The sequence below is a fragment of the Heterocephalus glaber genome, unplaced genomic scaffold (genome assembly GCF_053883595.1).
Source record: "Heterocephalus glaber isolate CG9 unplaced genomic scaffold, H.glaber_assembly_v1.0 deba00001610, whole genome shotgun sequence".
Taxonomy (NCBI): Eukaryota; Metazoa; Chordata; class Mammalia; order Rodentia; family Bathyergidae; genus Heterocephalus; species Heterocephalus glaber.
This window is the reverse complement of record NW_028258381.1, coordinates 12,221,268-12,234,789: the sequence shown is the minus strand read 5'-3', so window position 1 is coordinate 12,234,789 and position 13,522 is coordinate 12,221,268. Positions and strand designations below refer to the sequence as shown.

The window sequence follows — 13,522 nt, the reverse complement described above, 5'->3', positions numbered from 1 at the left end:
ACTTCCTGATTCCTTTTTCATCTACTGCCATTCAAGGTATTATTGTGACATTTGCATCACATATTATAACTATTTTTTAAATTAATAATCTTTGTGGGGTTTTTAAAGCAATTTTGGTCTTGCAGAAAAATTGAATGGAAAATAAAGTATATAAACCCCATCCCCTTCCTCTTTGAATCTTCCCTACTTGTCAATGTTTTGGATTTTAGTCATTCTATAAGTATGTAGTAGTAACTCATAGTATTAACTTCCAAGTCCCTAATGACAACTGCTGTTGAGCATCTCTTTCTATACTTATTTCCATGTGTACATATTTTGTGGTGAGATATCTCTCGAAATCTGTTGGCCATCCCCTTTTTAATATATGTGCTGCCGAAGCGAGCATGACCATCCCCTTTTTAAATTGGATTTGTTTTGTTCTTGTATTAAGCATTCTTTGCTAATTTTAGATACTAGTTCTTTCTTAGAAATGTATTTTTCAATGCTCTCCCCCTCTCTAATTGGTGGTGTGTATTTTTATTTGAACAGTGTCCTTTACAGAGAAAATTTTAGTTCAAATGAACTCATAATTATCAACACTTTGGTGGTGTGTCACACAAATCACTGCCAAGAAAAATCTCATCTAGATTTTAAAATCAGTTTGTTGATGCCCACAAAACAACTTTCTGAGATTTCACTGGAATTGCATGAAATTTGTAGATCAAGTTGGGAAGAACCAATATCTTGGCGGGGCTGAATCTTTCTATCCATGTACATGAAATATCTTTCATTTATGTAGATCTTCTTTGAGTTCTTTCACCAGAGTTTAGTTTTACTCTCACAAAATCATATATATATATATATATATATATATATATATGCTTTGTTAGATTTTCACATTTTTTTTGGTTTGCTTGTTAGTTGCCAGTTTTTAGAGTAGCAAGGCTTGAACACAGGGCTTCACATGTGCAAAACACATACTTTATCATTGAGCTACAGCCCCAGTCTTTTTTCAATTTTTTTTTTTTTTTTTTTTTTTGGTACCAGGGACTGAACTCAGGTCCTTGTGCTTGTGAGGCAGGCAGTGGAACCACTGAGCTAAATCCCTGGCCCCTTTTTTCACTTTTTGGTGCCAACAGCATTCATTACCTTTCCACCTTCAGCAAACTGCATAAGAAAAACAACTTCAAGCATTAGAAGTTTATTTTGGCTCATGATTGCAGAGGTTTCAGTCCATGGTCAGCTGGCTCCATTGCTTTTTGGTTTGCAGCCCAGCAGAGCATCATGGCAGAAGTGGATGGTGCAGAAAAGGCGCTTACCTCATGGTGGCCAAGAAGCAAATAAAGGGTGAGAAAGCTAAGATGAAAGGGTGACAGACAAGATACAGTCTGGAAGAGCATGGCCCATGCATGAGCTGTTGTCTTCAATGAGCCCCCACATCCTGTCGCCTTCCACTAATGCCATCAATCATGAATCCATAAATGCAGTGAGCCACGGATGGTCACATCTTCATGATCCCATCATGTATGATTCATATCATCATCATGTATGATTAAATGCATGAGCTGTCTGGGGGAATTTCTGGTTGCAAATCATAACAATTTGAAAATATAATCAAATATTTCTGGTACACAAGAAAGTAGTTGACTTTTATATATATTATATAGTATGAAGGTATACAGATTTTAAAGGCAGAGGTTTTCAAATTTTTTAAGGTTTTGTTGGTATCTCACTTTTACTATACTCCTAGATAAAGCCTACTATATGCAAATGACATGCTAGTACTTATTGAAGCAATGACTATCCCTTACTTCTTTGTGTTCTAGCATGTTGTCCACATGTCTAAACCCACACTGAGTTGTACATGTATTGGCAGCAAGGCTATACCTTTGGCCATCTTGTCATCACATCCTGGTAAAATAATCAATTTAAATACATGTGTGTTGAATAAACAATTTTGAAATGTATTGGGCTAAAATATCTCCTGAATTTAAAAACCTGACATTTAAAAATACCAATTTCAATATTTTATTAACCAAAGTAAAATACTAGTAAGTAATACTAGTTCTTCCTAGCAAATAATGCAATGTCAAAATTTGCTCACAATGTTCTGCAAATTATTTGGAGGTCAGACATTGTTCTTACATTTTATTCAGAATCTTGATTTTTGCAGAAGGTTCCAGAATAGATTCTCTGTATGCTCATATTCAACCAATTGTTCACCATTTCTTTCTGAGCCTTTGCCATCACAATCGCCTTTTCTTAATGGCATCTTTTTGAAATGAGATAGTTTCTATCTAAAGAAGCTCAAAAGGACCAACATAGTGCTACCTTTCATTCATGAAAGTGCACTTCAAGCTACATATACATCTTGCATCGTGGTTTAATTTTCTTCTAGGTAGAAGCCCCAGAAGTACTTAGTTATCTGTGAAATACTAAGTTTGGATGAAAGGCACTTTCAGTATCTCTGCCTTCCTCATCCTGTTCTTTACTTTCGCATTCCCTTGTCTACCTCAACACTCTGGTGAGGACTCTTATCAAGAGATCCTATGCCCTAAGAGCAGAATTCAGCGAAAAGAGAAACTGAGTTATTCATCTCAGCAAGGTAGGCCCTTGCTGTTGCTGTAGTGTTGCAGTGCCCAGGTGCAGCATTTGCTGCAAGAGCAACTTCCGTCTTCAAATGATGTGGTTGTTTCCCAGATTCTCTCTTTCCCTGACTGGTCCAACCAGTATCCCCACTAATTTCTCTGCTGCATGAAACAAAAAAGAGAAATGAGTACTTTTTACATACATGATTTGGGCTAACACCCTATGAAGTTCACAATAAAAAGAACCTTATTACATTTCTTATAGAATATTGGTGTCACCCATTGCCTGTATTTATAACAGGTCTCTAAAGCTTACTTTACATGTGAGTTTAAGTAAAGCTTTACCAACCTCTGCAAACATCAGTTTCCTTGTTTGTAAAATGACAGTGATAGTTACTCCATGGTGCATTTCTTCAAGTTAAAGGAAATATTACAACTAAAGAAATTAAAGGACTGTTTAATAAAATACACAGTTATGACTATTGTGTTCCTTCATGAAATGTTCACAGTCATATTCTACAAATCATACACTAGTGTCCTGAACTCAGCCCATTTTTCTGTTCACACCCTAAGGGCATCCCAGCTGTTTTTGTTCAAAAATTACCTGAATTATCTTGAATGTTCACACATTGTCACTTCCTTCTCATCAATTTTGGTAACCTTCAAAGAAGGAGTAGGAAAGAGCTTACAATCACACACATGCACACACACACACACACATACACACACACACACACACATGAGTCTTGTTACCAGGTTCACTGTACAACAAAAACAAGTCTGAGACACATAAACTATGTATTCTTTTCACATAAAGACAAAGCACTTTTTCATTTCTTCCTGCAAGCACTTTGGCATTCCTGTTGTTTATGCTTTCTTAGGCTAAGAACTCCTTGGATGAATGGTGCAATATATAATGAATAAAATGAAATTTTGTTATTTATTAACCAAACTTCTAGATGGAAGAAGTAGCAGATTTGTCCTTAAGTAGGCACAATGCTCTTCAGGGGCAGGAGGTGTGGACAACAGTACATTCTTGTACCATTAAAGGTAGGGACAGAAATGACACTGCCATGTTTTCATATGGCCATTTGTTTTAAACATATCTTAAATATTATTTATTGCAGTTGCAAAAAATTGTTCTTATCTACTGTCATGCTAAATGTAAAATATCTCCTGCAGATTTACATAACAATGTCTGAAGTACTATGAAGATACAAAGCTGACTTGGAGACCTTCCCATATTAACTAACTGCCCATCCCAGGTGTGTAAAGGTAATCTCGATTTTCACTCATCAGCCTGGACCTGTAGGAAATCTTAACTTATAGCTGAATGTATCACACTATTTCCACTAAGTTATTTTAAATTATATTTTTTCAGGTGAGTTACAGGCCTGTCACAATGTCACATTGCACAGTGAAAATAACTGTGCAGGTGCAGTTAAGGGTACTGACCTTGGTCAGGGGAGACTTTCTGGGTTATCTGGCTGAACCCTAGCTACTCCTTAAAGCAGGGAACCTTTTCTAGCTGAACTGAGAGAGAGAATGTTGTGCAATGGGAGAAGAATAAGAATAGTGGCTGGCCTGGAAGATCTAGTTGTGGAAAATTCTGATGCATACATTTTGGACACCACAAGCATTTTATGCACAGTTACATCTCTCAAGCCGTGTTTACATGCTCACACACTTAAAACCTGTTGTTGTGAGTTGGATGTTCTGAGGTTTTGAGGCTGGGGTATGATTTCTCTATCTCCAGGCTCATTTTTGGAACAGAATTGCTTACTTAGTGTGAGATGCGACTGTTCTGGGAAAAGCTTTAGCTCTTCCCACCAGCCTGGGTTGAAGATGGGGAAGAGGACAAATCAAATACATTCTCAGCTCAGACAGAGGGATGAGGACCTGGGCTGCAAAATGACATCAAGAAACCATGAGTGCGTTTATGGTTCCTTCTTTACAGGTTCTGAATTGAAATACAGTATACAGTAAGTAATTTTTGCTTAATATTATATTTTTAAGCTAGCAAATAGTCATGGTACAGAAAGTTGCTAATTTTAAGAAAACTCGGTGATAAAATCTTTAGTTATTGTGAAGGTGTGGCCCAGAGAATGTGTGCCTGCAAGTCAGAAGGCCTTTCACTCTGACAATTTCAGGAATAGGTTTGTGGTCAAATGGCATGGAAAATAAATTGAGCCAAAATCAAACCATATTCCTTCCTCCTCATGGAAATTCTGCTATTACTACATATGTCTAACTGCATTGTGATTATTTATTTCCCATCCCCTTCAAAATGTAGATCTTTGAGCCCTGGAATCCATCATAATACAATTACCAATATTCATAATTAGGCAATCCATCTGTCTTGAGTAACTAAATGGTTAATACATAAAAATAACCCAACTTAACACAGAATTCATACCAACTTCCAAGATTTATTGTAGTTCCTAAGCTCAAGTTGAATGGGCTGAGATGATAGTGGACTACATTACTTATTTTTACCTATCTTCAATAAGAGCTCATAAATCGGTTAGTATTTTGATTATCATTAATTTTGCAACTGTGAAGCATTTTCTGTCTCTTTCCAAATCTCTTTGCAACAATAGAAAATCTTTCCAGATAGGCATATACGCTGTAGGGTGTCCAGTAATCAGTCCATTGTCCAATGCAGGATCCAAAATGCCCACTGTGATTACTATTTCATTCCCTCTCCAAAGCCGTCTGTCCAATGTAGCACAAAAAGCATTAACTTTTGACTGATACCATAAGCTCTATAATGTTAGAGTTTACAGGATGAGGATGAAAGAAGGCAAAGGTAGGCTGACAGGATTTAGAAAAAGCATCAGAACTGGGGTAGTGATGCAGACCTCAGAACATCTTCCCGGTGCCCACTATGATGACATCACTGTGATGATATGATGATTTCCCAGGATGCAACATTGCACAAAGATGCCCATGGTATTTCCCATGGCAAAGGTTCACTGTTCAGTTCCAGCCCAGGCTTTTCTATTTTATCCCCTGTCCCTTTCCCAATGCAACTGAGGCCATGAATGTAGCGATCTGACCAGGTATATGAGGAATCCACAAGTCTCATATCCTGAGGCTGGGATGTCTTTCTTGCCTAGATGTATGGAATATCCACAGCTTACTCACCTCCATGAAACCATTCTCTGTCCCCATGATTCAGTGAAAAGAGGACCTCTCCTTGAAGAATGTTACTCAGTTGAATTAAGCCATAGCCATTTGTTCCCCAGCACACTAAATACATGGTGTGTGATCGTATTGGACACATTTTTATTTTACGAACACTTACATATCTATACTATTAATGTTATTTCCCTTGAAAGTGGGCGTTGTACCTTGATCATACCATGTCTCCATTTTAATAACAGCTTGGCTCAAAGTTTTAAAAATGTAGAAAATGCTTATGGAACATGTTTGAATTAAATCAGATTAAATTTAGTTGAACTGCTTGAGGTTATTAGAGTTGCCTGGGTCCATCTGCCTCTGAAGAGTTGAGTTTGTGTGTGTGTGTGTGTGTGTGTGTGTGTGTTCTGTAATAAGTAAATTCAGATTTAATTACAGCAATTCATTTCATTTTAATCACTATTAAGGATAGACCCCCCCTAATTTAATGTTGGCTTCAGTTTTACATTTACTATAATAAATCTCTTCTGTTGCTATCAAATTGGAAATACTTATTTTACCATGCAGGGGTAAATCTAAAATGAGAAAAAAAGAACAAATGCATTGAATTTTAGAGGCTAAAGTCATTTTGGAATGGCCAATTTTGTTCTACCTTGTTGTTTTATATGAAGTAGAATATGAGGTATGATCAAAAATATGATCAAAAAATATGGTTGTGGTGGATTAACTAAGGGTCAACGTGGAACGCCCAGCTGAACCAGGTCAGCATGGTTCTGAGTGTGGAAGACCCACCTGAGGACATTCATCAGCGGCACAGAAGGAGAACTGGAGGGGAAGATGGTGGGCTGCTGCCTTTCCTGGGGAGGCTTCCTGTGGGCTGGTTTTCCTGATATGAACGTGGCTGTTCTTACTGTTGGAGGACCTTGGGTCCTTGCTGTCACCAGGATGTCTTCTTCCAGGGAACCCTGATCTTTGTCTTGAGTGTCACTTCCTGTCTCCAGTACAGACCTCTAAGCCCCATGCCACAGAGCCTTTACCCCGCCAGCACACATTTTCTGGCTTCCACCCCTGGCCTTTGGGCCTTCCTGGTGCAGATTGTCAGTATGAATAAGCATGAGACACTGCCATGGGCTCTGGGCCTCTGGCTGGACTCATGGAGGACACTGCGTTGGACTCTCAGCCTTCAGCTGGACTTGTGCAGGACATTGCCATGGGATCCAGGCCCTCAGCCAGATTCTTCAGGTCTCTAGCGTGTGGACAGATCTCTTGCAGACCTCTGCATTTGACTTTTTGAGTGAATATTATAAAATAATCCTATAAATTGTGTATCCTGTATTAAATCTATTCCCTTGTAAGCCTTGACTACAACAATGGTCAATATTTTAAAACATCTAAATTATTCCTACAAAAGATATGTTGTCATTAATGGTACTCAAAACTCACCTTCACTTCAAACACCTTAGCGCCTTGTTCCTGTCACTTTCTGAATCAGTTCTGGAATCTTCTCTGGTGATTGTCTTTAGTTGCCTTGTTCCAGCTGCCATGTTTGTTTTGGCTTTGGGGAAGACCTGGGAGTCACACAGCATCAGATGGGCAAGGTGGATGAGGACACACTACCATGTTTTTAAGAGTCTGCCTTTTTGTTGGGTTGCACTTACAGCAGCATGCACCATATTTTAAATCACACCTTGTAAAGACACTCAGGAAAATAGGACTCCAGACCTGCTTCAGGAAGTGGCAAGAATGGTGGGTTAAGTGTGCTCAAAGCAACGAGGAGCATCTCCAGAGGGATTCACAGCAATGTGTCTTTTTCTGCAATAAATATTTTAAATTTAGACCTTCACTGTGTAACATGATTACCCTGTGTTTATTCTTAATTGTAACTCAAATATTTCAAATTTCTAAGGGAGAAAACCCTTTCTAAAGACAAATTCTAATCTCCCTATCATAAAAGTTCAGCATTCCAGGGCCCACCTCTTCAAAAGGACAAACAGGAAGCTCTGGGTGACCTCTTCCATGAGCTTCTTCCATCCGAAATGTCATCTTTTCTTTTCATTGAGTGGTAGAGAATTCTCCTTTCCAAGTCTCTGCTCTGACTTCCGGCATGTTCCTTCACACTCCCTACAAAGAGGGCCTAATAATTCCTCCTCTCTGCAGGCTTGACCCATAAAATGTTAGGAGCATTCTTTAGGCCACTGACCATAGTTCCAGGATTTTAGCTCTATTACTACCTGCCTTTTCATGTGCTTTTAGCATCACGCCAGAAATGTTTGAAAATGAGGAAGTTGGTAACCTTAATATGTGGCTACGGCCCACCTGAGTGCCTGTAGTATTTTACATGCTGTAGTGTAAAAATAACCAAGTAAAGGAATTATATGCTGCAGAGGTGAACTGAGCATGACACAGAGGAGCTGCATTTGAAATTTCAGACATTGGCAGGCATAATTCATGAGCCCAAAGGGAGCCACTTAACCACACAAATGGTATCAGATGCATACATTTCTGTTCTACCTTTCTGGAGAAAGCCTCACAGGAATGGACTTCTCCTGGGCCCAAGGCTGGAAGCTAAGAGAGAAAGGAATGCAAGCTCTCTGAGGAGGCTCTACTTTTGCTTTCTTGCCTGAGGCAGACACCATTATCACTGCAGTGAGTTCCACAAGCTGGTCCCCAGATGGAGGAGAAAGTTGGAATCCAAGAGAATGTCTACATTTCAGCCTGCAGGTTGATCTGAAGATTTGAAAAATAAGCTGAAAAGAAAATGGGATGAAAAGTATTGCGAGGATCTTTCAGGAAACCATGACTTGTTTCAAGGGGAAGGTGAGTGAAAGCCTCTGACCCCAAGGGCAAGCTGAGGCGGAGCAGCTCATTTGTGGTGTCAATCACTGGAAAAGTCTCAGCCCTAGACCCCAGGCTCCTAGAGAGGAATCAGCCTTGTGCCAGCTTCTCAAGATGAGCTTCTGGTTTACACACTGCAGTGTCCTGGAATGCTTAAGACCACTGTAGGCTGACGGAAAAATGGCAGAGGTCAATCTTTGCATCCAAAACATGCAGTAGGCAAGGGAGTGTATTTTCTGAGCAAGACCTTTCAGTGCAATGCACAGGACCCCTCATCATCCTTGGTTACCCGTGTTCAGGAAAGCCTTACCCATCATTCCGCCTGTCCATGCACATCCAAGGGACCTGATACTCACAGCAGTGCTCACATGGGCAGCCGGGCCACCATGCAGCTGTCCCTACCAGAGTGATATCCCAGGAATAAATGCAAGACTTCCTAACCAGCTGGTCCTCAAATGTGGTGTTTCTATCACTGTAACCATTTTATGAAAAGAAATTAGTTTTCCTTCAAGGGAGTTCAAACTGAGGATGTTGTTTCTTCTTGATTAGTAGTTCTTTCCATTTAGAACCACACATTTCTTATTAAAATTATACAACAAAATACATATTCTCACAAAAACAAAGTGTTGCATAGGATTTCATGGTATTTGCAGAACGATAAATATGCTCATGCATAACAAGGAAGAGCCCTCCCCTGAAATGAGATTGTGGGTTGAACAAGGGAGCAGAAACTGCTGCTGCAAAATAGGAATTCAACAATGTGGCAGAATAAAAAATACATTTAAAATGTTAATGAGTCTATGCACAAAATGCACATTTTGTGAACCAAGAACTGTATGCTAGAGATAGAGACACAACCTTGTGTCCCTGTGACATGACTAATGTCTCAGATGGGCTCCTTGAAAGGGAAGTCTGGTCACTTGTTGGTGTCACCTCCAACAGCTCCCTCTGTGACATATTTAAGCAGGAATGCATAGTAGAATGACTATAAAGGAGTTCTAAATTCTGTAACCTCAACCTAGCTTGTGTCAAACTAAATGAAACTTGTCCAGAAAGTAAGAGAAGGGGGAGAATGTGAGAAAGATTGATACTATTGCCAAGTTTTGATCTAAATAAAGAAAATGACATATTTGCAAAATATATTTAATGTGCCTAACAGAATGATGCGCTTGAAAAAAACAAAATTGATAATATTGCACCAAAAGTTGATAATATTGCATCAAAGAAACTGAAATACCTAGAGACAGAGCAGTCTCTCTACTTTTTCCAGGTGAGTGTATTAGACTAGGAATTACAAATGCCAGTTTGAAAAAGTCCGAGGTAGCAGTTCAGGATGTACCTGGAAACTCCAGCAGTCTGTTCCAAGCCTTGAGGATCCTCTCTGGTCAGGAGCCTGAGAGGGCTGAGCCGCAGCTTGGGGCATCCTGGCTCCTCTGCTCGGAAGGCACAGACTGAAGCTCAGCCGCAGAGTCGTCTGCCCTCAAGCGACCCCACCTCTATTTCTGCAACACCCCAACCTCCTCCTGCCAGAAACCTGCTCAGGGAGTGAGCACAGTGTCTGCCTGACTTCTCCAGTGCTCCAGAGTCCTGTGCGCGCCTTCATGAGTGTCCTCTCATCATCTGAACACTGGGCCTTCAAGGACCGTGACAGGGGTAGCAAGGGCTCAAAGGATGTGCAACACCAGAGCTGTCACTGCCAAGCGCGGTGTTGTGGAGAGGCTCTGGGCTTACGTGGGACCTTGTGGCCGTGTGGTCTCTACAGCAGGAAGAGAGAACAGCTGGGAAGAACCAATGAGCTGCGAGCTCAGAAGCCCTGAGGGCGGCAGGAGGGCAGCAGCACCCACACCGCCTGCCAAGATGCTTCCCTCCTCCTAGCTGAGTGTAGTTCAGACTCCTGGTTCCTTCCTAGAAAATAAAGGTAAAGCAGTGAAAGCATGAGCTTTACAGGATGATGCTGCAGCAACCAAGGATGCAAAATTACCGTCCCCAGTAACGTCATGCTGGCATCATGGGCCCTCGATGGGAGCAGAACTTCACCTCGTGACCTTCTTCGCTAAAAACATGTAAGGTCAGTGGTTATGGAGACAACTCAAAGGACTAGGGCTAGAGGTCCCATTCGACCCAGCTATCCCCCTGCTGGGTATCTTCTCATACAAAGAATTAAAAGAATCATACCACAGTGATATATGTGCACCCATGTTTATAGCAACACAGTTTGTGATAGCTAAAGCTTGGAAACAGCCCAAATGCCCATCAACTGGAGACTGGATAAAGAAGATGTGGTTTTTTTATAAAATGAAGTACTACTCAACCATAAAGAACAAGAAACTAGAGACATTTATAGCTAAATGGATGCACATTGAGGCCATATTCTTAAGTGAAATAAATAGGACACACATGTAAATACTGAATAGTTTCTCTAGTGTGAGAAACTAAAAGTGTAAATAAGGATTAAAATGACTAAAATGAATAATTGATAATTTGAAATAGGAAGAAAAGGTTCAAAAGGGTAGGGGAAGTGAGAGGGGCAGGGGAAAGGAAAGAAGGGAAAGGAAAAATGATGAGAAAATGAAAAAATGGAAACAAAGTCTTTGTAAATAGGGAAGGGTGGAGGGGGTGAAGGGAGGGCAGGGGAATGGGGAAAAAATAAGAACCAAGATATATCATGTACAGGTACGAGGACCCAATGATAAATATAAACATATTGTATACCTAAAATGTACCAATGAAAGAATTTAAGCAAAAAAATCCTATGTAAGCTCAGTCAAATTTTGCGACAATACCAGAGAAACTCAAGTTAATGGTCACTGGGCAACATACTTGCCCTGAACTTTTGAAAAGTGCCAGGGTTAGAAGAAACAATGGAAGGCTAATAAAAGAGACAGGAGGACTAAGATTGAGTTTGGCCTGGCATCCTGGATTGGTCCTGGAAAAGAGGAAAAAAAACACGTGGAAAAGATGGCAAAATCCAAGTAATGGTAAAGCATCAATGCTAAGAGTTTAGTTTTAATACATTAACCAGGATTGAGTAACATAGAGGAGGTTTAATGCAAGTTATGTGTGAGCTTTTCTCTCTTTACAGTTTCTCTACAATTCTGAAGCATTTTTAAAAAAATAAAAGTGAAATAAAAAGTTCTAAAATAGGAAAGAGTTATGAAACTCAGTTATGGTAAGGCAAATACAAGTTAAAATGCATTGGGAGAATACTGAGCATCTATCAAGGGGTAGAAATGCAAAAGGACGACAGCATGCTCTGTGCATGTGGGTAGGGAAGACGCTGGAGCTGCTGTGTATTCCCGGTGAGAATGAGAAATTACACTCTCACCATGGAGAGCAGTTTGATAACATCCAGAACAAAATAACATATGCATTTACCTTTTACATTTTTACTCATAGAAAACTGTAACAATGCACATTGCCCAAGGGTGATATCTTCTATTCTAACTTTATTTGTAGGAGCAAAAGGTAGATGGACATCAAATGTCTACAAATATGAAAATGACCACAATAGAGAGATCCAGACGATGGTACCTCATGCATCTGTAAAATGGGATGAGACGGATCTTTGGTACGAACTGATTACTAGAAGATTTTATAAATTGTAAAAGAACAGAACTCTGTATACAGCATAACAACATTTTTGTAACTCGACAGGAGAGAGAATGAGAACAGTGAAGTGTGGAGGAGAATGCATATCTTCCAAAAGAAAATCTGGGATATATAGAATAATGAAGAATAAATTAAAATTCCAAAAGAAGATCAAAGGCACAGGGATGAAGGTAAAAATTATCTTAAAAAATATTTTCCAAAATGCATTGACTTGAAAATCCTTTATTTTTACACTTATGGAGAGTAAAATATAGGAAGTTATGAAATACCATCCTCCCTCAGAAGGTGCATTCCCTCTGCATCCCACAAACACCCAAATGTGCAGATGCTCATTTATTATATAAAAGGACCTAATATCGCCACGAGACATACACACAGCCTCCCATATACCAAATCATCTCTAGATTACCTATAATATCTAATGCAATGTAAATATCATGTAACTAGTGGTTATGTGGTATTGTTTCCGCAATAATGATAAGAATAAATGTCTATATATGTTCTGTACAGGTGCAAATCTTTCCCAATATTTTCTGTGTGGCTGAATAAATCCATACATGCAGAACCGCAGGATATGAAGGCCTCATTATATAAGAAGAATAATGAAACTAATCAAAGTGCATATTTATGCAATGACATTCACAAAGATAAATGACTTTTCAAGATAATAATATTTTGTCTCTATATCCTTGTCAAATACAGTTTAGAGCTGCAAAGAAATCCACTAATAAAGTTATCTGTAGTATTAGTTTATTTATTTTAAAACTATTTTCTTTTTATGATAGGAAAATACAAATAGTTAATATACCATTTTCAGGATTCTGTATTTTCATGTAAGAGAAAAAAGAAAACATAACAGAAACGAGGTTAAGGAAAATCAGTACATGTGAACTTTTAGATGTATCAACATAGATGTTTGCTTTTTATTTAAAACTGCATGTTTTCTAGATATGTATGCAGAACTCTAAAGGCTGTGATAACTCCATGGCAAAAGCCAAAGCCAGGGACAAGTTAATAGTTCCTAAGCAGCATTTCCCAATTGAAATCGCCAGAGTGCTTTGGTGAGTGCTCAGTCCTTATCCTGGGCAGGAGCTACATCAGACCCTGTAGGAGCCTTACTGTGTCAGAGAGCAAGGGAGCCGCCAAAGACCAGTAAGGCCCTGCAGAACGACCCACCCTTCAATGTAGGACCCCATTAGAAGGGAAACTCTCAGCATAAAAGTAATTAATATGAACGAATGGCTTTGCAGCACCTTGGCTGCATGAATGCAAGTGTAATCAGTGAGGAATACAGGGGCTCAATAAATATTCTTATGAGAATATATTTGCCGCACATAATTATTGCACTCATCTTGGGAAACCGGTGCATA

At 39.4% G+C, this 13,522-nt stretch overlaps 1 long non-coding RNA gene across 1 annotated transcript; it reads left to right on the top strand.

Annotated features, from left to right (window-relative positions):
- Nucleotides 1-9,580: 9,580 nt before the first annotated feature.
- Nucleotides 9,581-12,787, top strand: LOC110348153 (uncharacterized). Its single transcript, XR_015445347.1, has 3 exons — nt 9,581-9,813; nt 12,000-12,111; nt 12,198-12,787. It is a non-coding gene; the product is annotated as an uncharacterized LOC110348153 (long non-coding RNA).
- The last annotated feature ends 735 nt before the right edge of the window (nt 12,788-13,522 follow it).